Genomic DNA, 24,319 nt, shown 5'->3' on the forward strand with positions numbered 1-24,319 from the left:
TCAAATAACCATGATGCAATATTTGCATTAAGCTTTTCAGAGATAACTAGAAATATTGAAAATAAGCTCTGTATTTACAGCAAGTTATCACACTAGGAAACAAAAGTGATCTGTAAAACGGTCTGAGGTTTGTGAATCGATGTGACAACAAAACCATAGAGGAAATAAACAATAAAACTTAAATTGCTACTTAGCCTGAGAAAGTAATCTGGCTTTGTCCAGGGAAAGGCTAAACTCACCAGCTTTTGGAGCCAGATAAAATAGCCCCCACACCACAAGCAAAGTTTAATTATACAAGTATAAAAGAGGTTGTACAGATTAGAAATTACATCAACAATTTTCCTCTGTTGATATTTTAAGAGTGCAGTCGTTCTCTTCCTTATTTTCAGTTTCAAAATTAGATACACTCTTATTATAACCCCCCTTTTATTTTCTATCACATGAACAGTCAGCAAGTGTTTCTATTCATACAGGTTTGAAAGAATCGTCATCCTGTGTGGGTTATTTTATTTTACAATAGCCAAGTGAATGAGATTGCTGCCAATACGATGCTAAGAGCATGCAGAAAGAGGACAGTGCTGGGCACTCAAACAGTCCACCTTTGTGCTCCTCTGGTAGAGAAAGCAAGCATACCCATCACCAACTTTGGGAATTGATCAACAGTGGGGAGTCACAAAGCTGCTCTCAACCATTGCCTTTTAAATTTCCACTAAAAATAGCTCCTCTGTCCTGGGGCTTAAAGTCCCATCTGCGGCCAGCGGATAGGGCACAATACTCCGTTGTTTCTCTGCATCAGCACTCTGAAAGTGTTTTCTAACTTTTGACCGCCTTCTTTGCTTCTACACTCCAACAGGCAAATAGAAACACCCGGCCCTAAACCTACCCAAGATGCTAATCAGGACTTTTAAAGAGTCCAGGAACTTTTGCACACTTACTGGCATCCTCGGGGATTACACTTTTTTTTTTTCCTGGCTTCCTGTATCTTAAAATCAGGTGCACTTAGGGGAGCAGGAAAGACATTATCCGGTGAGGAGCCCTTCCTCTAATTTCCTTTCTTGATTTTGCACTATTACTGCATGGTTTCTGTTCACTCCTACTACTGCAGCAGGGCTAAATGCCCTTTTGTGCCTCTGAAGAGAGCTCTGTATTCCCTCACTGGGAACAGTCCTGAGACTTTCCCTGAAGGACTGGGATGGTGGAAAAGGATTCTGGTCTGCTGAAAGAATTCAGAGTCCGAATCCCGGAGTTCTCCTACTTAGGCGGGAGATGCAAACTGCTGAAGAGTCTTTGACCCCCACCTCACACCTGCCGCGCCCCTGCTCAGATCGCTCACCCTCTAGTTCTCACCTGGTACTGAAGACCAGCGCTGGCAGAAGAGGCAGCAAGAAGTGCGCTGCGCTGAATTTCATGCTGTCGCCTGCCGGGGGCCTCCTTCCCTCGCTACCACCGCTTTCTCTCGCCTCCTCCGGGTACTGAAGCTCCTGGTTACCCGGCTCGTTCCCCAGACCGAGACGAGTCCTCTCCAGCGGCGGACAGACGTAGACAGACTCACGGACCAACGTCTCGCGAAGGCAGGCGAGGAAGAGAAGGGAGTATCTTGGCGAGTGATGTCACCAGCGAGGCGAGCTCTTGCCCGGGGTTGCTGGGCACCTCTGCTCCGTGTCCGGAGGGCGCGCTGTCCCCGGCTCTGGAGGCGGCTCAGGGAGAGTGAGAGGTGCCCAGAGCTCGCCCCGCGCGCTCCGGGCCCTGGGCTGCGCTCTGGTCACTCGGGTGAGCCCTGGCCAGGAGCTGATCATTTATTCCCGCTGCTCTTGAGGGCCGCGAGGGGGCGGGGCTGGGGCGAGGAGAAATCTAGTCTGCCAATAGTTGAACCCGTGTACTCGGCGGGAGGTGAGATCGAATCGCCGGGAGACAGCCGCTGAAGTGTCCCAGGCAGGAGTCCTTCACCTGATCCTGCACGACGTGTCTGTGAAGAGTGTGGAAACGCTGCCCCAGTTAGAAATGCGTAATGGTTTGCTCGATGCGGACTGAAGGAGCGCGCCAGTAAGCAGTGCCCAGAAACCTTCCCTGAGCTCACAATGCCAGCGAGCTTCTTAACCAGTTAAGGGCACTTACAAGGAGGTTTAGGGATTGAGGCGCCTGCGGCTTCTGGGTTTTTGAGATCTCTGATCTTCCTCTCATTTCAGTCTGTTAGGATCAACAGCGGGCAAGGGGCTTGGAGCTGGAGTCCGAGGTTCACGCACCTGAAGCCGCTCTTGGCCATAGGTGAGAATTCATCAATGAGACACAACTGAAACACTCCTCAAGGTGTTGGCAATAATGAACCGGGAATGGCATTACTGGAAGGCAGAGGATTTCTTGTACTAGTGTGCTTTGCGTATTTTCCACGTGTTTCATATTAAGCATCATCTAGAAAATGAAATAGTGCAACCCCAATAAAATAACGTTTTGCAAAATCATTGGAAAAGCAGAACTACTGAAGTAGTCCATCCTAGGATCTGAAACGTGATTTGGAAAAATAATAGCAGCATGGCCTTATTAAATAGTGAGCTCAAAGCACTTTCCCATGCTACTTCATTTGACCCTTACAGGAATCATCCTTGCAAAACAGAAGTTCACATTATTTCTGTTAGAGAGAGGAAGAGGCGATGTTTTCACAATTTGGAACAGGATATTTTCCAAGTTTTCCAAAACTCAGGGACAACAATCCTGCTAGTGTCTTGGACATAACAGTGAACCTTGTGTCTGACACACTACTGGTATTGAGTCAAGGTTGTTGTAAGTCAGAATCTTAGCATAAAAGGTGTCCAGAAATAGTCATATCTGAAGGTTTCAGCTCACTTTCCATTTTATGTGGAAATTCATTTATAATAAAATGTAAAGGACATACCCATTCTAATATAATTTCTGAAAACATTGGTAGGGAAATTGCATTTGCTATAAAGTATTATTTTAAACAGAAAGGGAATTTAAGTATTTAACCGTCTAGTGTACATATTTGTTTGGGCTTTTATTTTTAATGGAGCTGAAGTTTAAAACATTATGTAGAACAAAATTGCTTTAAAATAATAGGCTGCCTAAGCATAATAACTGTCATAAACTGTATATAGTAATAGTCATTTCCACAACAGACATGCCTAAGAATAAGCAAAGCAACTGTTTTGTGGATTGCACAAGATATTCTTTGCCAAAAACAGAACCCTGAGTCCAAAGGAAAGTGTAGTCTGCTTTGCTTTTTGCCAGAGTTTTCTAATGTTGAGTGCTGGCTAACTTTAGGGGAGTGATCAGTTATTCAGGTTGCAGACTCAAAAAGGGCATGCAACTACTGAGGGATTAAGAACATGCTTACATTGGAAAATAACATATTTGTAGAACACATTTTTATTGACCAAGTTTGTGTTGTTTCTTAATCAATGAAGCTACGTAGTCATTTCCATCCTCTTTTGCAGTACACTGATGGAGAGGTCAAGTAGTTTGCTCAAGGCAACTAAGGAACTTCATAGTGGATCTGGCCTTTAATTTTAATCTGCGTAACTTCAAAACACACATTCCTGAGGGAAAACCAACTTTATAATAAATACTTGCCCAACCTTCATTTGATTACATGTTACTTGGGAATATAAAACAAGATTCAAACTACCTGGAATTGTAAATCAAGACAGTGAAATATCAACAGGAATTTGGCTTAGTTTGAGACTCAGAGTTTTACTCTGTCTCTATTTTGAACACCTGTTAAAAAGCAAAAAAAAAAAAAAAAAAAAAAAAAAAAATTTAGGCTTTGTGCATTTTTTGAAGCCAAGAAAGAAAGTGAGAAAAAGAGATAGATGTATCTAACTTTGAAGGACTTGAGAGTATTAGGGAAGGACATCTTGGAGGGGGAGTGTGAGATTTTTGAAAACTCCCACAGACTAGAGGCTTGAATTATTCTCAATTCAAATACATATATGCTTCTCAGCAGAAGCCATTTATTATTTCGGGATTACAGGGCCATGAGCATTGTGCACCCATGATGCTCTGTCTATACTGTCCCAAGGAAACCAAAAATTCATTATTGATATTATGCCTTGAAGAAGCTGATATGTGAATTTTAAAGACATAGTTGTGAGAGCCACAGATTCAGTTAGCTGAAACCACTTCCCTGTTTCCGTATTTCAATGCTGAACTCAGTAAATGTTGTTTGCACAAATTCTCCCCAGGTTTGATGAACATCAAAAGAGCCCTTTTAGTTTTCTATGTCTCCATACTGCACTGGAATTGGGAAATACAGAGGCTGTTTATTTTTAAATGTTTATTTATTAATTTTTATTTGTCTGAAAGACACACACACAGAGCTTATTTAGGTGCAAAATTTTTGAAGCCCACAGAGGTTTTGTTTGTTTTAATAATAATATTTGTTTTCAGAGCAAATTGTGTCCTAGCAGTTAATATGCTTGCATTCCAAATCTCAGTATTTATACCCCATTCCAGTTTCTAACACAGACTTTGAGAAGCAGCAGCCCCAAGAAGCAGGAATCCTTCCCAAAGTGGGGGATGCATGAAATTAAATCGTTGCATGCACTTGAGGAGTGGGTGAGCTTATGGATGTTTTCTCTCTTTCTTCCTCTGTTTCTCTCCCTGCCTCTCGTCTCTTTCTCTTGCTTTTTCTCTCTTTCCTTCTCTTTCAAGTGTACATTTTAAACTGAATTTTTCATTATATTTTGAAGTCCCTTGGTATGCATGAATTCCAAAATTTTTACACAAAAATAAACTTTTGCTTCCATTTTTACTTAAACCTTTTGATGTATACTTGCATTCAAGAGTGTCAGTTTCTTTTAATTCTTTATTAAGCCTATTACTTTCAGGTTTTCAATTCACTTGTTGACACAGGTATCCTGATAATGAGAAGTTGCACCTATTTTGGTTTAGATTTGCATTTTCTTGACATCTAAACATTTGTATTTTCTAAACATCTTTAGCATGTTTTCATGAATTTTATTAACTATCCAAGTACATGTTTGAGATACAGTATATTTATTTAAGCTTTTTGTTTATTTAATTGATTTACCTGAATTGTCTTTGAATTATAAGAATTCTCTTCATGCATTTTGGATGAGTTTTCTTTTTAAAGTGAAATTTGACTTTTTTGTGTTCTATGTATTTTCTTTGCACTTACTTAGTGTCGTTTGGAGCACAAATGTTCAAACTTTGATGAATATAGTTTTGTTTAAAAGATTAATTTATTTATTTGAAAGGTAGAGTTACATAAAGGGAGACAGACAGACACACACACACACACAGAGACTGAGAGAGAAAGAGAGAAAGAGATCATCTTGAAATGGGTACAGCAGCCAGAGCTGTACTAAATCAAAGTCAGGATCTACAAGCTTCTGTGGGGCTTCCCGCATGGATTAAGGAGCCCAAGCTCTCATCCACTGTCAGCTGCCCTCCCAGGTACACTAACAGGGAGTTAGATGGGAAGTGGAGCAAGCTGGACTTCAACTATGGCCTGTGCGGGATGCTGAGGGAGCAGGCAGCAGTTTTAGCCAATAAGCCTCAATGTCAACATACTACATTTCTTTTTTTACTTTTTCCTTTCTTTTGTTACTTGTACCCAAGAAGGTTTTGCCATATACAGTCATGCACATTTATGCCTATTTTTATTCTAAGATTTATTTTTCATCCTTTAAACATAGATCTATAATTTATGTGGAAACTTTGTACATTTGTGAGATAGGGACCAATTATACAACTTTATGTGTAAGTCACATAGTTCTAGTATCATTTATTGACAGTGTTCTTAGTTTAATTGTTCTATGGTTTCTTTGTTCACAATGTAATATTTTATTATGTCTGGATTTTCTTTCCCATCCTCTTATTCTAATTTCTAATATTTCTTAATTTCATGCTTGATTCTCATCTTTTAAATGTCAAATTTTTTTCTTTCCATTTTCTTGTTTCTTAAATCTCCAATGTGATTGTAAATTTCATTTCATATTTGCAGCCTACCCCTTACCTATGTAGATACTTTTATTGGTGCCTAGAGGTCCAACTAAACTAAATGGAACTCTTTCTAATTCCACTCTGTCAAATTCTCCTTTACTATATTTCTATATACGTTCTCCATCAAAACAGCCACTCAAGTAATGAGCCTGAATAATCTAAGAGCTTTATATTCACTGCCCTCAAATATGCCAATTACAGTCCTAGCACATCACCCTACAAGATAAAGTCCTCACCTTGCACACACTGGGATCCCATCCCATATGGGCACCCATCCTAATCTCAGCGGTACCCCTTTCCATCCAGCTCCCTGCTTGTGGCTTGGGAGAGCAGTTGAGGATGGCCCAAAGCCTTGGGACCCTGTACCCATCTGGGAAATGTGGAAGACCTGGGAGCTCCTGGCTTTGGATCAGCTCAGTTCCAGCCATTGTGGCCTCTTGGGGAGTAAATCATCAGAGGGAAGATCTTCCTCTCTGTCTCTCCTCCATCTGTATATCTGACTTTGCAATAAAAATAAATACATATGTTAAAAATACCAATCACTTAGTCCAATGGTTTTTACTTCCTAAGTATTTACTTTAATCAATTATCTGACCCCATATTATTCTTATAGCCAGGACCATAGTTAGTGTTTATGATCTCTTGACTCAGAAATGTGCTTCCTAGTTGCTGATAGATATTCTTTAAATCAATTCCTCAATTGAAATCCATTTAAACCAGAAGTATTTTTATTGCCAAAAAATCACTAGTAAGTTAATGTATTTAATGTATCTATCCACTTTTTTGGCTCCTGTGTTGCACTGTAGGCAAAAAGAGGGGGGGGTGTATTTTTTCCCTTAGTGTCTTTAAAACTTTTGTGATATTCCTTCTTCATTAAAAAATAAATTTGTGGGACTGGCACGATAGCCCGCCTGACTAATCCTTTGTCTGCAAGTGCCAGCATCCCCTTTGGGCACTGACTCTTAACCTGGCTGTTCCACTTCCCATTCAGTACATTTCTTCTGGCCTCAGAATGTGGTGGAGAATGGGTCAAAGCTTTGGGACCCTACACCCATGTGGGAGATCCAGAAGAAGCCCCTGGCTCCTGCTCTAGATTGTTTCAGCTCAGCTGATGCAGCCATTTAGGGAGTGATTCAGCAGATATGTGTCCCTATTTTTTCTGTTAATCTGCTTTTCCAATAAAATAAAATTAATTTAAAAATGTGGGTCCAGCACAATGGCTCAGTAGCTAAATCCTAACCTTGCAAGCATTGGGATCTCATATGGTGATGGCTTGTGTTCCCAGCTGTTCTACTTGCTATCCAATTCCCTGGTTAAGGCCTGTGACGGCAGTAGAAAATAGCCCAGAGCGGTTGGAGACCCTGAAGAAGTTCCTGGCTCCTGGCTATGAATTGGCTTGGCTCCAACCATTGTGGCCATTTGGGAAGTGAAACAGTAGATAGAAAACTTTTCTCTCTGTATCTCTTTTTTCTCTGTAAATTTGCCTTTCCAGAAAAGATAAATATTTATTTAAAAAAGAGTAATTTTTGTTTTATTTGAGAACAAAGAAATATACAGAGAGAGTGTGACAGAAAAAGAATGAGTGCTCCATTCACTTTTATACTCTCTTAATACCTGCAACAATGGTTCTGAGATGATGATGAAACTGGGAACAAGAGACTTCATGTTGGGCCCGGTGGCGTGGCCTAGAAGCTAAAGTCCTCGCCTTGAACGCCCGGGATCCCATATGGGCGCCACCATTGTGGTCACTTGGGGAGTGAATCATCGGATGGAAGATTTTCCTCTCTGTCTCTCCTCCTCTCTGTATATCTGACTTTGCAATAAAAATAAATAAATCTTAAAAAAAAGAGAGACTCTGTGCCAGTTTCCCACATTAGTGACCACAACCCATTGGCTTTTCATGGCTAAGGGCTGCATAAGCAGCATGCTAGAAGGAGGAGCAAAAAGCAACATATTGTACACAGTCATTCCAGTGCGGGGTGCATGAAACTTACAAAGCATCTTAATTACCAGACTACCTATCCTAACATCTCCTTTTCTAAAAGTGCCATCTCATTCACTGTATATGAGTAATTACTTTATCATGTATAAACCATCACAGCCGTTACATCTATGTAGAGCACTTTACCTGTTTACCTGCTCCATGCCACCTGCAGCAGACATGAGTCTCAGGACATGTGATGAATTGTGTTGATGTTGTGTTTTTAAATACTATGCTTTGCTGTGCTTTAACAAAGTATAGATGTGTTAAGAAAAAGCTAGGAGGGCCCGGTGCTGTGGCCTAGCGGCTAAAGTCCTTTCCTTGAATGTGCCAGGATCCCATATGGGCGCTGGTTCTAATCCCGGTGGCTCCACTTCCCATCCAGCTCCCTGCTTGTGTTCTGGGGAAGCAGTTGAGGATGGCCCAAAGCCTTGGGACCCTGCACCCGTCTGGGAGACCTGGAGGAGGTTCCAGGTTCCCAGCTTCGGATTGGCGCAACACCGGCTGTTGCAGTCACTTGAGGAGTGAATCATCGGACGGAAGATCTTCCTGTCTGTCTCTCCTCTCTGTATATCTGACTTTGTAATAAAAATAAATAAATCTTTATATTAAAAAAGGTAGGAGCATTTCTCATTTTTCTCACTTTTTCAGCAATACAGAGACTAAGCATGTTGTATACAATTATGTCTTTTAAAAAATATATTCTAAGTTATTTGCTAATGTTGTACAGATAACTATAAACAAAAGAATGAAATGACTAAAAGAAAAGGATGATTTACATAGCCTATTGAAACCTTTATTTCCTATTTTGTTACTCTCTTCTTGGAAATTTAAGCTACATCAGGGAATTTATCCCTAATAAGGCCAATTATATATATTTTTTAAAGTTGTAAGACTGCTTCCTATAAAAGCAGAAACAAAAGCAATCTTCATTCAGGTTTCTGTGCTTCACACAAAAGTAAACAGAAACAAAAGAAAAAGAAATTCAGAACAAATAAGCCTGTAATTATATTAAACAGAACCACCCTCAGTGAGTAGCTTTGATCAGTTAAGTATTTACATATTGTCACATGTACATATCATCCCATTGGTTCATATGAATAATGAGAAGTCTATGAAAAATCTTGTAATGGATGTTGCCGAGGAGGTAAAATGTTCCAAAGGAATTTCTTTCACTCAAGATATGTTGCCTTGGAAACATTCTTGTTGTGTTCTTTTCTTGTAAAAAAACCACCACATCAGAGTTATCCTCAGAATGGGTATATCTGCTTGATGAACAAAACAGGTAAATATAAGTAGTGTCAATTTGGATTGTATTGATTCCTGACATTTCATGTGAATTATTCTGTTTCGCTTTATCCAAATGTAGTAGATGAGAAAACTTGTTTTTAGCAGCCATAATGGCAACCCACTGGGGTACAGAAATGTCAGTGAGTAACTTCGTATTATCAAGAGATTTTTATAATAAGACTATAAATGCCTCTATCATTTTAAAGAATGTATTTGTCATGGTATTTTGAAACTTTTCAATATGTTTACAATGATGGCTGATCTACAAATTCACTCATCAGATTAATTAAATTACATGTAACTTAAAACCAATACATCATATTTCAAGTATATATTTACCCTTTGTCTCAGTTAATTTCTTACTGTAAAAATTTAAGATCTAGTTTATTCCCCGATCAACTTAGACTATCTCTCATTTTGAAATCATTGTTAACCCATTTTTATTCACAACTTCTTGTTCATTGTGTCTGACATTGTACTTACAGTTTTCATTCAGCATTATATTTAAATCAATGATAATAAATGATGCAATTTCTGCTTTGGGGCATGAAAGGATGATTGTTCTCATGCCATAATAATTTAGGAAATTTGAAAATAAAAATTTACAAGGTTAATATTTTCAAGTATTAGGGATTAGGCATAGCAGAATTATAGAAAGAAAGCTTATGCTAATATCAGCTATCTGAAGAGAATCATTGTAATTATAATAGTATAAGAAAGTACAGTCCAAGAAAAAATGGATTTTGGAAATGAGTGTGCAGGTAAAGAAATTATTGTTTTTATCTGCTACAATGGTTAAGGAAAAGAAACAGAGAAAAGTCATTGTAGGCGTTTGTGTAATGAAGCAGAAGGCACAAGTTCTCTCTGCTGCCATCTGTCTTTACTGCCTTGGTTGGCTTTTCATTCAAAAATCAGTACTTTCACTATTTTGGAAGAATATAGGGGAAATTGTGATTATTTAACTTAATTTTTTAAAAAATCACTTGAAAACTCAACATCCGTTGACAAAAACAATCACATCAAATGGAATACAGGAAATTTTTAAAATCTAATGATAGTGATAAAAAGCTTTTACAATACTTAATAGTGAAAGACTGAATTTTTTTTACAATACTGAGCATTGAAAAGGGGTGTCTCCACGTCGCTATACTAAAAGAAGTAAAACATTTGGAAATTTATGTTGAACAAATATACCCATAGAGGCCACAAAAGTAAAAAAGGTTAGGCAAAAAGATACCGAAGAGTTACACTTCAAAAAAATAAAATACTTACCTGTAAAAAAGCCACTAAAAATGAGAGTTTAAGGCAGATACCAGAGAAACATGTTTACAGCAGTTTTCACAAAAATTTCACCAAATGAAAAGTGCAAAGGCAGACAAAACAATCCCATGTTTGCAGGAAGATTCGGAGAGGCACTTCACAACAGGAAACACTAGAATTTTATGGTTAGTACAGAAAATGAGTCTTAATGTCATCTGTCAATGTTTAAATGCAAAATAAATCCCCAATGGCACCAATGAGAAATTACTGATCCAAAGGAGACATCTACTACAATAACCAGACCTAAAATATAATAATATTAAATGTTGCAAAAAAACGTACAAATTAGGGTTTTTGTGTTTTTGTTTGTTTTCATTCAGAAGGTAGAGTTACACAGATGAAAGGGAAAATAGAGATCTTTTATCGATTGTCTCACTCTTCCAATGGTTGCAATCGCCAGAGGTAAGTTAAGCCGAAGCCAAGATTCAGGAGCTGTTCAGGACCTTCCATGAGGGTGCATGAGGTTAAGGAGCTGAGCCATCCTCTGCTGCTTTGCCAGGCCACAAGCAAGCGCTGAATAGGAAGTGGAAAGCATGAACTTGAAACCAGAAAGAATATCAGTGCATTAGACAGAGACTTAGCCAAATGTATATGGCTCCAGGCCCTGTAGTACAACTTCTACACACTCTAATTTGATTGTAAAATGACACAAACGATTTGGAAAAGAGCTGCTACTTATAAACATATGTATATATACCCTCATAATTTTGATCAATTTGCAATTAAATATTTTGGCTTGCATTCATTAAAAAGATTTATATGAAGATTTTTGTAGTCCAAATACCTAATAAGAGAATGTATATAAAACATGAACATGTTTATACGTATTTTTAATATATTTTTATTTTGAATTTTGAATCGTGGTACAATTTCATATAGGCTGTTATTCTCCTCCGAACTCCCACCGCCTGTCAGATTTTTCCCATTTTGTTACAATAGTGTAGTCCTTCATAAGGAATCAGAATTCCATCAGACTCTTATTTAAGTGTACCCAGACAGTGTGGTACAGACAATGTCAGACAGTCCAGCATCCCATTGTCTACACATGTCCGACAGTTTCACTGGGATTCCATCTTTCGTCTGGATGCTGGGATGCAAGTTCCATTACGTATTTTTTAAATGAGTAACTCTTACAAAAATATTTTAACTTGAAAATCATCCTGTTAAAGCAGGTGAGTGTAATAAGATATACATTAATTAATATACGTTACATGAAGTTTGTATTAAGCAACACACTTCTATGGTACCAACAAACAAAGAAGCATCTGATTCTGGGAAACATTCATTATGTGGAGTTGAGTACATGGGGGTTTTCTTGGACAATACAGGTGCTTTATATTCCAATTAAGAAGCTGATTGTAAACAAGTGTGTTAAACATTGTCAAATTCATATTTTTTACATTTTACTTAGAGTCATGTTGCCTTATTTAGACATATCATAAAATATTAACTTCTCTACTTAGCTTTTAAATAAGTTTTATCTACAAAATAAGATTCTTTGTAAGTTATCATTATATCTAATAAAATATTAATTATGAAAAATAACCCCATTCTCCTCTCAGCCCATAAATTTTTCCCTTTCATTTAGTCAATACTTACTGAGATTTTAGTAAATTTTATCAACAGATCATGTATGATATTAATATGTTAAGTGGATTTTCAATTAATGTAAACATAAGCATACAAAATAATTTTATAAATACTAATGAAACAGTAAGCAGAGGTACTTTCAGGTTCTGGATTCTCATAAAATTCTTAGAGAACGTACCACAGAAGAAGGAGTTTGCTGAGCAAATAAACAGATTTGGCCAGGTTGATTCAAGGCAGAACAGAGCTCTGGTTCAGAAGACAGCATCCATTTGAATATCAACATAGCTCTCAATAACTTTCAGTTTTTCAAAAAATACTCCTCCTATCCTAAGACTATTCGGAGGATTAGATTTATTTTAAACATGCCAAGGCTAATTTCTAGGTCAATGACTTTTTACAGACTTACAGAACTTGGAAGTGAATTACATATTAATAGTGTTTTTTACACAAAATAATAAAATTTAGTGGGGATGGGAAAACATTTATTAAGCAAATTCAACAGAAGTCAGATGAACGCTTCTGACTTCTGCCTTCACTGAAGTCCTAAGGGATCTATTTTCTCATTAGTAAAGAATGACAATAAGACACACAATAGAATTTACTAGAGAAATGTATTGTTAGAATATGTATAGAGATATATAAACAGGGGCAGTTAATGGGGATTTGGTCATGTGATAATGGCAGCTGAGAAGTTACTGCCATGGGCCAGCAGGAAACCCTGAAATGCAAACATCTTGTTTCACTCCAAGTCTGAATGGATGCAAATATATAGCTCTCAGGTGAATGCTGCAAGTCTTTCTCAGTGGGCGAAGAGGATCACTTGCGAAGTTCTGGTGTTTAACCCTCAGCATGTGATATACAAGATGGAAATAAAGGATGTTCTAGCTCAGAGCAAGACACCAGATAGCCTTCTTTGTTTGCTGTCTCCAATTCTCTAGTAAATATTTTTGCCTACTCAAATCAAATCTTAGTCTTCCCACCTAGTTCACTCAGATGCACGGGTAACCTTGTTTGGAAATATGCTCAGTGACATGACCAAAATAATGCTGCTCCATGTTTTCAGTTATTCCTTATTGTAATAAGATCATTCCATAATATTAATTATCACAATACATGGGAGATAATTGTGCCTAGAGACAGACACCCACTGAGTAAGAGAAGTAAAGATTTTTATGAAGGGCTCCTCACATAGGCATATTATCATTTTGCAACTAGATATAATAACAAAAGCTCAGGACGATAGAGCAGACCCTTGGTGTTCATGGTCTGACTTTCTAGGCAATCCTAAAAACAAGTAGGGCCATTCCCTTTGCTGCCACAGAATACAACGACATCAATCATTAATATAAAAAGGCACCTGAGAATTACATCTCTGGAAGGTGTGAATAGCCATATCTTCCGTATTCATTTTCTCTGAAAAATAATAATATTTATATCATACAGTTATTTTCAAGATTGCATTTGTATATATCAAAGATTATATCAAGTGCTTAATTATCAAATATAACAAGTAATAAACCTCAATCTGCTGTTATAATTAAGAGACTTAAAATTATTTATGTATATATGTGTTTACTTATTTATTTGAAAGGCAGAGTGACAGAGATCGAAAGTCTGAGAAAGGTATCTTTTTCACCTGCTAATTTTCTCCCCAAGGCCTTCACCTGCCAGGATGAGACAGAAGCAGAAGCCAAGTGGTTGGCCCCATCATCTGCTGCCTCAAAGGCACTTGAGGAGGAAGCTGTATTGAAAGCAGAGATGACTTTTTCCTAGGCACTCTGATATAGGATGTGAATATCCTGAGCAGAAATAACTGGATTTACCCAGCTATTCTGCTCCTAGACCCTGTGTGTCACAAGGCCTGTTTGAGAAGCAGCAAGGGAGAAGCAAGGTAACATACTTCAAAAGGAGAAAAATAAGACTGTTGAGGTGTATATCAGTATCACAAAAAGCTTTAAAAGTAAGTTTTTAAAGTAAGTCAAATTTTAGTTTGTACATAATGGATGCTGTAGGGATATTTTAATTGATAGCCTCCAAGAATCTCCCCTCTCAGGATCGTCATGTTCTGCTTTTGCATCTTGTATAGCTCTTTCTCACACAGTGTTGATGAGAACCAGTATGACCAATAGAATATGGGGAAGCAAACATATGCCACTTCTGTCATTGGGTTGCAAGAAAAATTAAGAATTACATTGTGCTCTCTATTTCTCTCTTACTGCTTATTTTGGAAAAACTCAGCTGCCGTATTGTCCCATGGATAAGACCATTTGGTGAGCAGCTGAAACCTGTAGATATCACTCAGTGAGCTTAGAAATGAACACTTTACTCATCCCAGTCTGTTTCTGAGATGATTGCATCATAGAGAGAAACTGGAAAATGAACGCAAAAGTCACCACGAGCCACTACTACCCAGATTCACTGAGCTAGTCTGCTCCTACATTCCTGATTTAAATGTATTGTGGTTATAAAAAAAAAGTTGTTCAAGACTGCTATGTCTAACAGTGTTTTTTCACACAGAGACAATTAAGAGATGTGAAACGAGGTAAATTATTTAAAAGTTTACCTTGTAATACACTTTCAATAGATAATTTAATTATATTTTATATTTTTAAATCTTTAATTTTTAGCATTTTAAAACTGCAAAATTCTATGAAATCATTTCTGAAGGACCAGTCACATATTTTTAGCAATAAGTGCTAAATTATGCATAATATTCTAATAGCTCTACAGTATTTCTCAAAAACTGTAATGTACTTGATACTCCCCAAATTGTTTGGAGACAGAATTCCTATCTCCAGTACATAGATATGAAATCCATGGTGGGGAAATTGTAGCACTTGCCAATCGTCATACATGTATAAAGAATCAGGGCCTGTATTTTGAGTTCAATTCATGCATGTAAGAGTGAGAAAACAGAACATGCAACCAGCCCTAAACGAGCAGATAACTAAAGCAAGTAGAGGTTTGGAAACATGTTTTTCTCATATTTAGTACACTTGTCTCCTACATGGTGATTTTATATTTTTAGTTAAAATAATTTTCTATATCACAAGCTTTCTTTAGAGCAGCTCAGTTCCTTTTATAAAGTCCGTGCTATTGATTGCACAGACACTATTATGTAAATAAGAAAGCATTTTAGGGTCAATACTCATGTTTGAGTTTTAATTGATGTTATCAAAACGTATGAAATGTAAGATATTACAACACCTCTTATAAGCCATTAAAACATACCATAATAGTGTTTTAAAACTTAATTAAATTCATCAGCATTTAAATTTTTAAAAATTAGCCATCCCAGAGTTAAGACTGGTGAAACAGGGACACAAACCTCAGCCACAGAGTTCCAATAGAGTAAACAGAGTCAATCATCCATGGCTCAGAAGGCCATCTTGACCTTGGCCTTGGGTAGTTTTCCACCCCACTTTCTGCATATCTTTTACCCACCCAGCTTCCAGAGAGGAAAACCCCACTGAGTCTTGAACTGCTCAGGTAAAGCTGCTTTAGCTCCACTAGCTCGCTCATTGCTCTCCACACTACAAGAGCAGTAAGCTATTGAAGATCTAGCCTATGGAAGAGTTTGATCCACAACTCGGCATAGTAGTCCACATTTGGTATATTTGCTTCTCTTTAACAATAAATTTGTTTAGGCTGTGAATATTTATTTATTTATTTATTTATTTATTCACTTATTTATTTATTGCATGAAAATCAGAGTGGCAGAGAGAATGACAAAATTTTCCATCTGCTGTGTCATTCCCTGATTTACTACAACAATCAGGCTTGGGTCAGGTTGAAGCCAGGATCCAGGAATTTTATCTGGATCTCCCACATGTGTGGCAAGGACTCAAACACTTTGACCACTTGATGCTGCCTTATCAAGCACATTCATACAACGCTTGATTGGAAAGCAGAGCAGCTAGAACTCCAAGTGTTGTTCTGATATGAAATACACGCCACAAGCAGTGGCTTTGCCCACTCTACCAAAATGTGAGCCCCGGCATTTAAATCTAAACAGCTAAAACTGTGTATGTAATATTTCCCTCAATCTCCTTATTTTTAAGTTTCATTAATGTGCACTATCTGGGGGAAAAAAGTTCATGATAAAAAGAAACCACACAGCCTTTTATAGGAATATAGATGTCATTGATAAATTTTCCCAACGCTGGAATATTCCCTTTTTTCCTTGTTGTTTTTACTTTTTTTAGTTTGTTTCTCATTCTTTCTTTTTATAAAAATCCAGAATAATAAATTTAACAATTTGGGGTCATACTGGCAAAGTCTGTCAGCTTGTCAAAATTAGACTGACAAGTATGGCTTGGTACACGCTACCAAAATCAAATCTGAAGCTTCATGTTAAATCTCAAGTGAAGGTGGCTTTACATGAGCCCCATGACCACCAGTTAATTTTATTTTTACCTTGCATTTTGTTGTATTTTTTATATTATTGATTTTTTTTTTGAGTGGCAAAAAGACAGAGCTCTCACTTACTAGCTAACTCTGCAAAAGCTTGTAAAGCACTAGAGGCGGGCTGAGGCTGATGCTGGCAACTACGAACTCAATCCTGGACTCTCTGTAGATAGCAGAAAACCATTTACCTGAATTATCACCGGTGCCTCTCAGAGTACTCATTAGCAGAAAGCTGGAGTCAGGAGTTACAGGTGATTATTGAACCAGGACTCCCATATGAGATGTGACTATCTTAAATAGTGACGTAAGTGATGGACCAAAAGTGTACCCTACACAATACATTTTCAAAGTAGACGATAAGTGAATGCATGTATTAACACTATTATTATGTAATATAAATATTATATGCAGTAAATATATATGTGCATTACATGCATAAATTCATACGTGATTGTTAGAATTGTGTTCACAATGCACAGTTATTCTTTTGCCTGATTGTTCTGCTTCCATTGCATTGCTTCCATAAATAAACATTAAATTTTCCTTTGAGGGAACATTTTTTGTCTTCTGTTACGTGTTGTGTGAATGGGGTTGACACCATGTCCTAGTTTCAGAAATAGGTGATGTCTCAAGACTGGCTAAGCAGCATATTCACAGCAGCAGCTCACAGAGGGGCAATTGTGAGCGAAGAGAAAGCATGCATTTGAATCGATAACACACTAGCCCATCTCAAGGAGCACAAGTCTGCCAGTCTTTCCAGACCGTATTTGAACTTCAAATTTTACTTGATTTTTGTGACTGCTGCGACATTCAAAAGTGATGGTCATTGCCAATTCCATTTTGTTTTCCCTGCACTGTTGGGAACTGATGTGTCACATATTTTATTCACTCTCCAAAGCCTCTAAAATATACTTCCCACACAGAATCCCTGAATTTTCATTTATATATTCTCTATTTTTTCAAGGTAAAAATCGCTATTTCTGTTATTTCTATGGATTGTCTCATTGCAAATATCTGAGACACAGTTTCCTTTAATGTACTTTAGTTACTGAATGTGAAGATAACTGTAAAACCCATGCAACCATTTAACTATGTATTTAGTTCAAGTCTGTCTTTTCCACCTGGTAATTTATCTTAGATGTCTGTCAATGGTAGTTGATCTTCATGGTGTCTTTGGGAATCAGACTGCCCACCATGCAGCTACATAAATTTATACTGATATCTCAGTCATTCACTGAAAAATCTATTCAATTCAGATAGAATGAATCACCTTGAGGTAAAGCATAATTTTTGGTAACAATTATGTTTAAAAAAGTAATTGAATAATAAAACCAATGTTTTTTACAGCTGTCTGAAATATTGTAGGAATGTGAGAGATAAAAACAAATATGACTTTCGGTGCTAGGGAGAGGAGCTTTCTCTGGTCCTTACTTAGTTCCAACTTTGGATCCCCACCCTCTCTTGCAATGATCATCAGGGTTGCTCCGGAGCAACTCCCCTAAAAATGCAAACAAAAATTAGAATAGATAGACAGAGAACAACAAGGAAAGCTTAGGAACAGACAGGAAATGGTCAACGTGGATCCCCATATACCTTACTAAGTAGGACACAAAGATTAGTCACTAGGGTATTGAAGATTTCTTTACACACCCCTCCTAAAACTGTTTTGCACCTCAACTGTTGACATATGCCTTGTTAGAGTTATAACCCAGTTTAGACTACCCTAAAATCTGCCAAGTTCAGTAAAAATTATGCTTCAACACTATGAACTGCTAAATATTAAAATGAAAATAGACACGAGACAGCTGAATATACCCTATAGCCATTTTAAGGTGTATAACAGCTGGTTCTGTATATAAACTAAAATTGAAATGTCAATCAAGTAGTCACAGGATGTGGTTAAGAAATTGCATTTTTTTTTAACGTGTTGGTTACTCAATACCATGTCAATTAATTCCATAATTTTGCAAATTGTTGTTGACGTTGTGTTGGAGCTTTTAATTAACTGGGATGATATTCTGCCGGCTCTACCTTCAGACCAGAGATGGTCTCCCCAAGAAACTGTTGAATTTATCTGGACAATAAGATGCTGGACTCTATGCTTGGTATATGTTTGCAAAGAAAGCATCTTGACTGAATTTGAACTGTAATACTACAACAAGGTGGAGGAATCCACCATGGTGGAGGGAATGGGGAGGAGTTAGGGGGAATCCAGAGCCTATGAAACTGTGTCACATAATGCAACATAATTGATAAAAAAATGACTAATATGGTTGATTAAAAAAGAGAGAGAAGCAGAAAGCAAGCAGCAGCACTGAGGCAAGTGTGCACACTAACAAGCTACCAGGGATGCTTAACATAGAGAAGAGTAGCAGTCTGCTGTTTAATTGCCATTATTATTATTCACATTTAGTGGAGAATCAACTTTGTTATAAATTTTGTTAAGAAACACCAAGTATACCAGAACTAATAAGGCATAGTGCCTGGGATCTCAAGTGGAAACAAGAGTATCTTGCTATTTTCTTTTCTTTGATAATTTTAAAGGTGACTGGGAAACCATAAAAACATTAAAATAGAGTGCCTGCCTTTTCTAGAGGTCTCTCCTCATTTTCTGTTTCTACTTAGGAAATGCTACAGTAATGAATTTCAGGATCTTCTGATCATGAATGGGGCATTTCTTTTATCAAAGGGACAATGAAAGTTTTTGATGAGGAATGAAACGTGGCTCACAAGTCAAATTTAGGTTTACCAGTCAAGCTGAGATCATTTCAGTATTGCTTTGTGTGAGAAGCATAGGGAAGGAAAGAAGGCTCCGTTCTAGCTATAAATGCTCTTCCTCGATTGTATTTCAGATGTATGGTTGATCAAGCAGATCCACACAACATGCAGTACACACAGATTAAGAAGACTATTCTTCTGAAAATTTAAATAGATTGGAAGTCTTCATTTCATGCCATTCAGAAGAAAATCAAAAGACCCGAGAAGTATAAACACAATTGTTCACTCTAAAGCAAAGAAATACAAAGTATAATGCAGTATATAAGGCTGTTGAATACATTGAAAGTGACAGACAATATATATCGTCATTTATATTTTCAGTTCCACTGAGTTTCATTGAATATGCCTAGTAGGCAATTTTGAGATGAAGCTAATTTGTAAAACCTGAGAGAAATTAAAGCATTTTGTGATATGATTGCTGTTTTTAACCCTTGCTAATATTCCTGTGGAAATGTGGTCTTCTGAGTTTTCACTTGTTGAACATATGGTGGTGAATTAAGCCTTTGAATACAGAGGGATTTGAAATTATGATATTGCAAATTCAAAATGGAATCAAAGGAAGAGAGGGGAGTAAGGGTAATTCAGAATGGGCCATGGGCAGGGAACAGGTTTTTGGTTTTTTTTCCCTTGGAACTATACCTATGACATGTATGAAATACATTCTCTGTATATTAATAAAAATAAAATAAATAGATAATAATAAAGATGCATGTCAAACTCAGTAATAGGAATTTGAGTACAGTGATGCCAGGCACAATATTAGCTCAGTGAAGCATGTGGCATCTGTAGTCTTTTGCAAACATCCTTAACTGTCAACTATAAACTCTTCTACTATAAACTAGGTGATATTACTATCTGTTGAATTACATAAACTGAGATGATAAATGTAAAAGCAAAATAGTAATATGTAAAAATTCTTCAAAAAAAAATCTCGGTATAGTATTTGATATAGTAAGCATGCTTAATGAATTTTATCACTTCATAAGATCTTGGGGTGCTTTATGTAGAAAACTTCTTCATGAGCTGCAGGCATATCTTTCAGTCTATAATATGAATTGCAGGTAGTACATGACTTTGCTTTGTTGTTATTGCTGTTGTTTTCTGAGAAAAATGGTTCCTTACTGCAAAGAATTACCTTGACTGACTGAGGTTACTCTTTCTTCAAGAAGTTATCTATTGCTCAATAATGGCTCATGGGAGCTGAGCTTGTGTCACAGATAACTAATCCTCCACCCAGTGACACTGGCATTCCACAGAGTAGCTGGTTCTAGTCCCAACTATTCCACCTCTGATCCACCTCTCTGCTTATGGCCTGGAAGAGCAGTGGAAGATGGCCAAAGTCATTGAGACTTTGCACCCACATGGGAGACCCAGATGTTCCTGTCACCTTCAGCTTGGCTCAGATATGGCTGTTGTAGCAATTTCATGAATGAACCACTGCTTAAACAGGTAATAATGGGCCTTAATAGAGAGAGAGAGAAAGAGAGAGAGAGAGAAATGAGGGTGGGGAAGACAGAGTGGCTCTGCCAAACTTAGCTTTTCTTTTCTTTTTTTTTTTTTTTGATAGAGCTTGTCCATTTATTGTAATGCAAACATAAGCTTATATAGACTAAGAAAGGGGAAGGCAGAAAGGAATCTCCCAATAGTCCTCCCTCCCAGCAATGGCACTGTAATTTACTAGAAGGCCCATCTATCTCTCTAGACCATCCATAGGTTGTGTACCACACTTACGACTTGTAGGTAGGATGTCCCGTACATCAGGTGTGCTGGAAGGTAACATGGGGTGCATCTGACTTCTCAGAGTTGCTTATCAAGGAAACCCCAGCACAGCTTGTTCAAGAATAGGAAAGAGAGACTGGGGTGAACAGGTTGAGATCTCAGTGAGCTGAAACCATAGTCAGTGAGTTCCCTCAGGGTAATGTATTACAGAAGACTCTAGCTAATCTTTTTAAGAGTATTTCAGGTCTCTGAAAAAAATTCATTTTAAGTTTTAAAACTCACCAAAAATAATTTAAGCTCTCAAGAGGAAAAACAAAGATGGCATTAATATGATGTGCAAAGGCAAGAACATGCGAAGATTCGTATCTGAGTATGTATTTTATAGTGTCTAAATAACCAGAAGCTAGACCTAGGAACATCATTCCAGCAAGAAGGGATATGATCATGTCAGAAGAAATAGAGGACAATTGTGCAAGAGTCTCTTGTGTTTGTACATGTTTTCCATGAAGGAACATTGTATAACTTTGCTCAAGTTACACATTATCTGGGCTAAATAAACTACTAAAGTTGGTGGAGTTGAATCTTCTTCATGCCAATGGATTCTGTTAATTACTAATACAAGGGAACTTTAAAAAGAGGAAATTGTAATTAAAACATGTTTATTCTGATGCAAAAAAATAACTGAATCTTTTGATAGTCTTCTTTTCATATTATACATTTTCTATTAGCTATTTTTTAAAACTACTATTGCCTTCAGACATTTTGTTTTGTTTTTAGGACTAAAAGACAGAATTCTATTCTCCAACAGTAAACACACAGGCTGATAGTCATTATAATTCTCAGGGCTTTTACTAGAATGAAAAGAATAATTAGCTACATTCTGGGACTTCAGTGAGATAAAGTGATATGTTTATGTGATCAGGTTGTGAAGAACAGTGTGTTCAGCCATTGAGTGCTTCCTGGAATACCTACCTCCCATATCCAACTTTCCAGTTCTAGTTAGGCACCTGCACTTTCAATAAAACGCCTTGCTAGTGTGAGTCCTGAGAGGCAGTTGGTGATGCTTCCCAGTATTCTTATAATCCATGTCAGATACGGTGACTGCATTTGATGCTCTTCACCCTGGCCTGCCACTAGGTGTTTAGTGTATTTGTACATCTTTATCTCTATCTTTTTCTGTTTTTTCAATAAGCTGATATTAAATATTAAAACAAATAAAGCTGCTAAAAATAAAATTATTTCCATCATTTTTAAAAAACGTTGGATCCATGTGTTGGGTCAATTGGCTAATCCCCTGATTACAAGTGCTGGCATCCTATATGGGCACTGGTTTATGTCTGGGATGTTCCACTTCCCAGGCAACTCTCTTCTTGTGACCTTGGGAAACTAGCAGAGCATGGCTCAAATTATTGTGACCTTGCACCTGTATGTGAAACTCGGAGGAGGCTCCTAGCTTCAGATCAGCTCTACTCTGGCTGTTGTTGTCACTTGAGTGATGTGGATCAGCAAATAGAATATCTGTCTCTGTATCTTTCTTTCTCTCTGTAAATCTGCTTTTCAAACAGAAATAAATAACGCTTAAAAATGTGACCAAACTGATATTGACTACCAGACAAACCACAACAGCATTTTTTCTTAACCTTGCTTTTAGGACCTTAATTAAGGAAGTATATTGTAAGAAAGTGGAAAAAAGGAGAAAAGAAAACACATTAATTTTGTGTTTACAATACGTTCATTCTATGACTTCAGGTAAATCTGGTATTTACAAACCTCAGTTATTTGTCCAATGCTTCAGTCACTGATAAAGCAACAATGGGATTGTTATGAGACCATTTGTAGGTCTCTGTGATTCTAATATGAAATACATGTCATGAAAAAAATTGTGTTTTCAGTAGTGATTACTTAACAAAATATAGAATAAAACTTCTTAGCAGAAACACCTAATGGTAGAAAGTAAAACTAAAAAGACCTCTATAATGAATCAAGAACACAATTCCCAAATTGTTTTTATATGTCAAAGTCCAGACTTGAGTAAGCACTTGTATAAACTATACATATAAAAACAAACTCAAAATACAGTAAAAACTGTTCAGTTATATAGACTCTCTCTATATAATGCATTTATTTATTTTGAACATTAGACTTAGAGAGGTTGAGAGATCTTCCATCTGCTGGGTCACTCCCCATGTGGGTTCAATAACTGTGCTGGACCAGGCTGAAGGCAGGAGCCAGCAGTTTCATGCTGGGCTCCCATGTGAGTGCCAAAGGCCAAAACAACTGAGTTATCTTCCATTTTTCCCAAGCGAACAGCATGAAACTGGATTAGACATGAATTAGCAAGGATAATAATCTGGTGTGTATATGGGCTGCAGCATCACAGATAGAGGCTTTACTCATTACATTACAATGCTGAGCCCAGAAAAAATTTCTAATGCTGTAGACTAAAATGAAGAAACTATGCCTCACAAAATTTTATTTTTCAGAATAGCAAGAAAAAAGGATTTTAATATTATTACACAAAGAAATGACAAACTTCTGAAAGAATGATATCAATTATCCTGATCTGCACTTTATACATTGTGCACATGATTTGAAATCTAAATGCACTCTATAAATATATATAATTTATCCATCAATTAAAAATGACTAAATACTGGGCCCTGTGGCGTGGCCTAGCGGCTAAAGTCCTCGCCTTGAACCAGCCTGGAACCCATATGTGCACCAGTTCTAATCATGGCAGCTCCACTTCCCTTCCAGCTCCCTGCTTGTGGCCTGGGAAAGCAGTCAAGGATGGCCCAATGCTTTGATACCCTGTACCCGTGTGGGAGACCTGGGATAAGTTCCTGGCTCCTGGCTCCAGATTGGCGCAGCACCGGCCGTTGCGTTCACTTGGAGAGTGAATCATCAGACGGAAGATGTTCCTCTCAGTCTCTCCTCCTCTCTGTATATCTGACTTTGTAATAAAAATAAAATTAATTTTAAAAAATTAAAATGATTAAATACTAAAAATAGATACCACTTGATTTCTCAGAAAACTAACTTTTTTCAGGGTGAGATCTCAACTTTGTGATACGTGATAGTATTTCTTTCAAGTAAATACATTTCATATAGGAAATATATCAGAAAACTGTGGTAATGCCAGGAGTGAGAGCTACTTCTTAAATCGTTCAACAAATTATGTTTCTAGATAGAGTAATATCAATGAGCTATTATCTTAAAACTTAGTATTACCTTAATTAATTTTAAATTACCCAC

Source organism: Ochotona princeps, chromosome 4, assembly GCF_030435755.1.
Source record: "Ochotona princeps isolate mOchPri1 chromosome 4, mOchPri1.hap1, whole genome shotgun sequence".
Lineage (NCBI taxonomy): Eukaryota > Metazoa > Chordata > Mammalia > Lagomorpha > Ochotonidae > Ochotona > Ochotona princeps.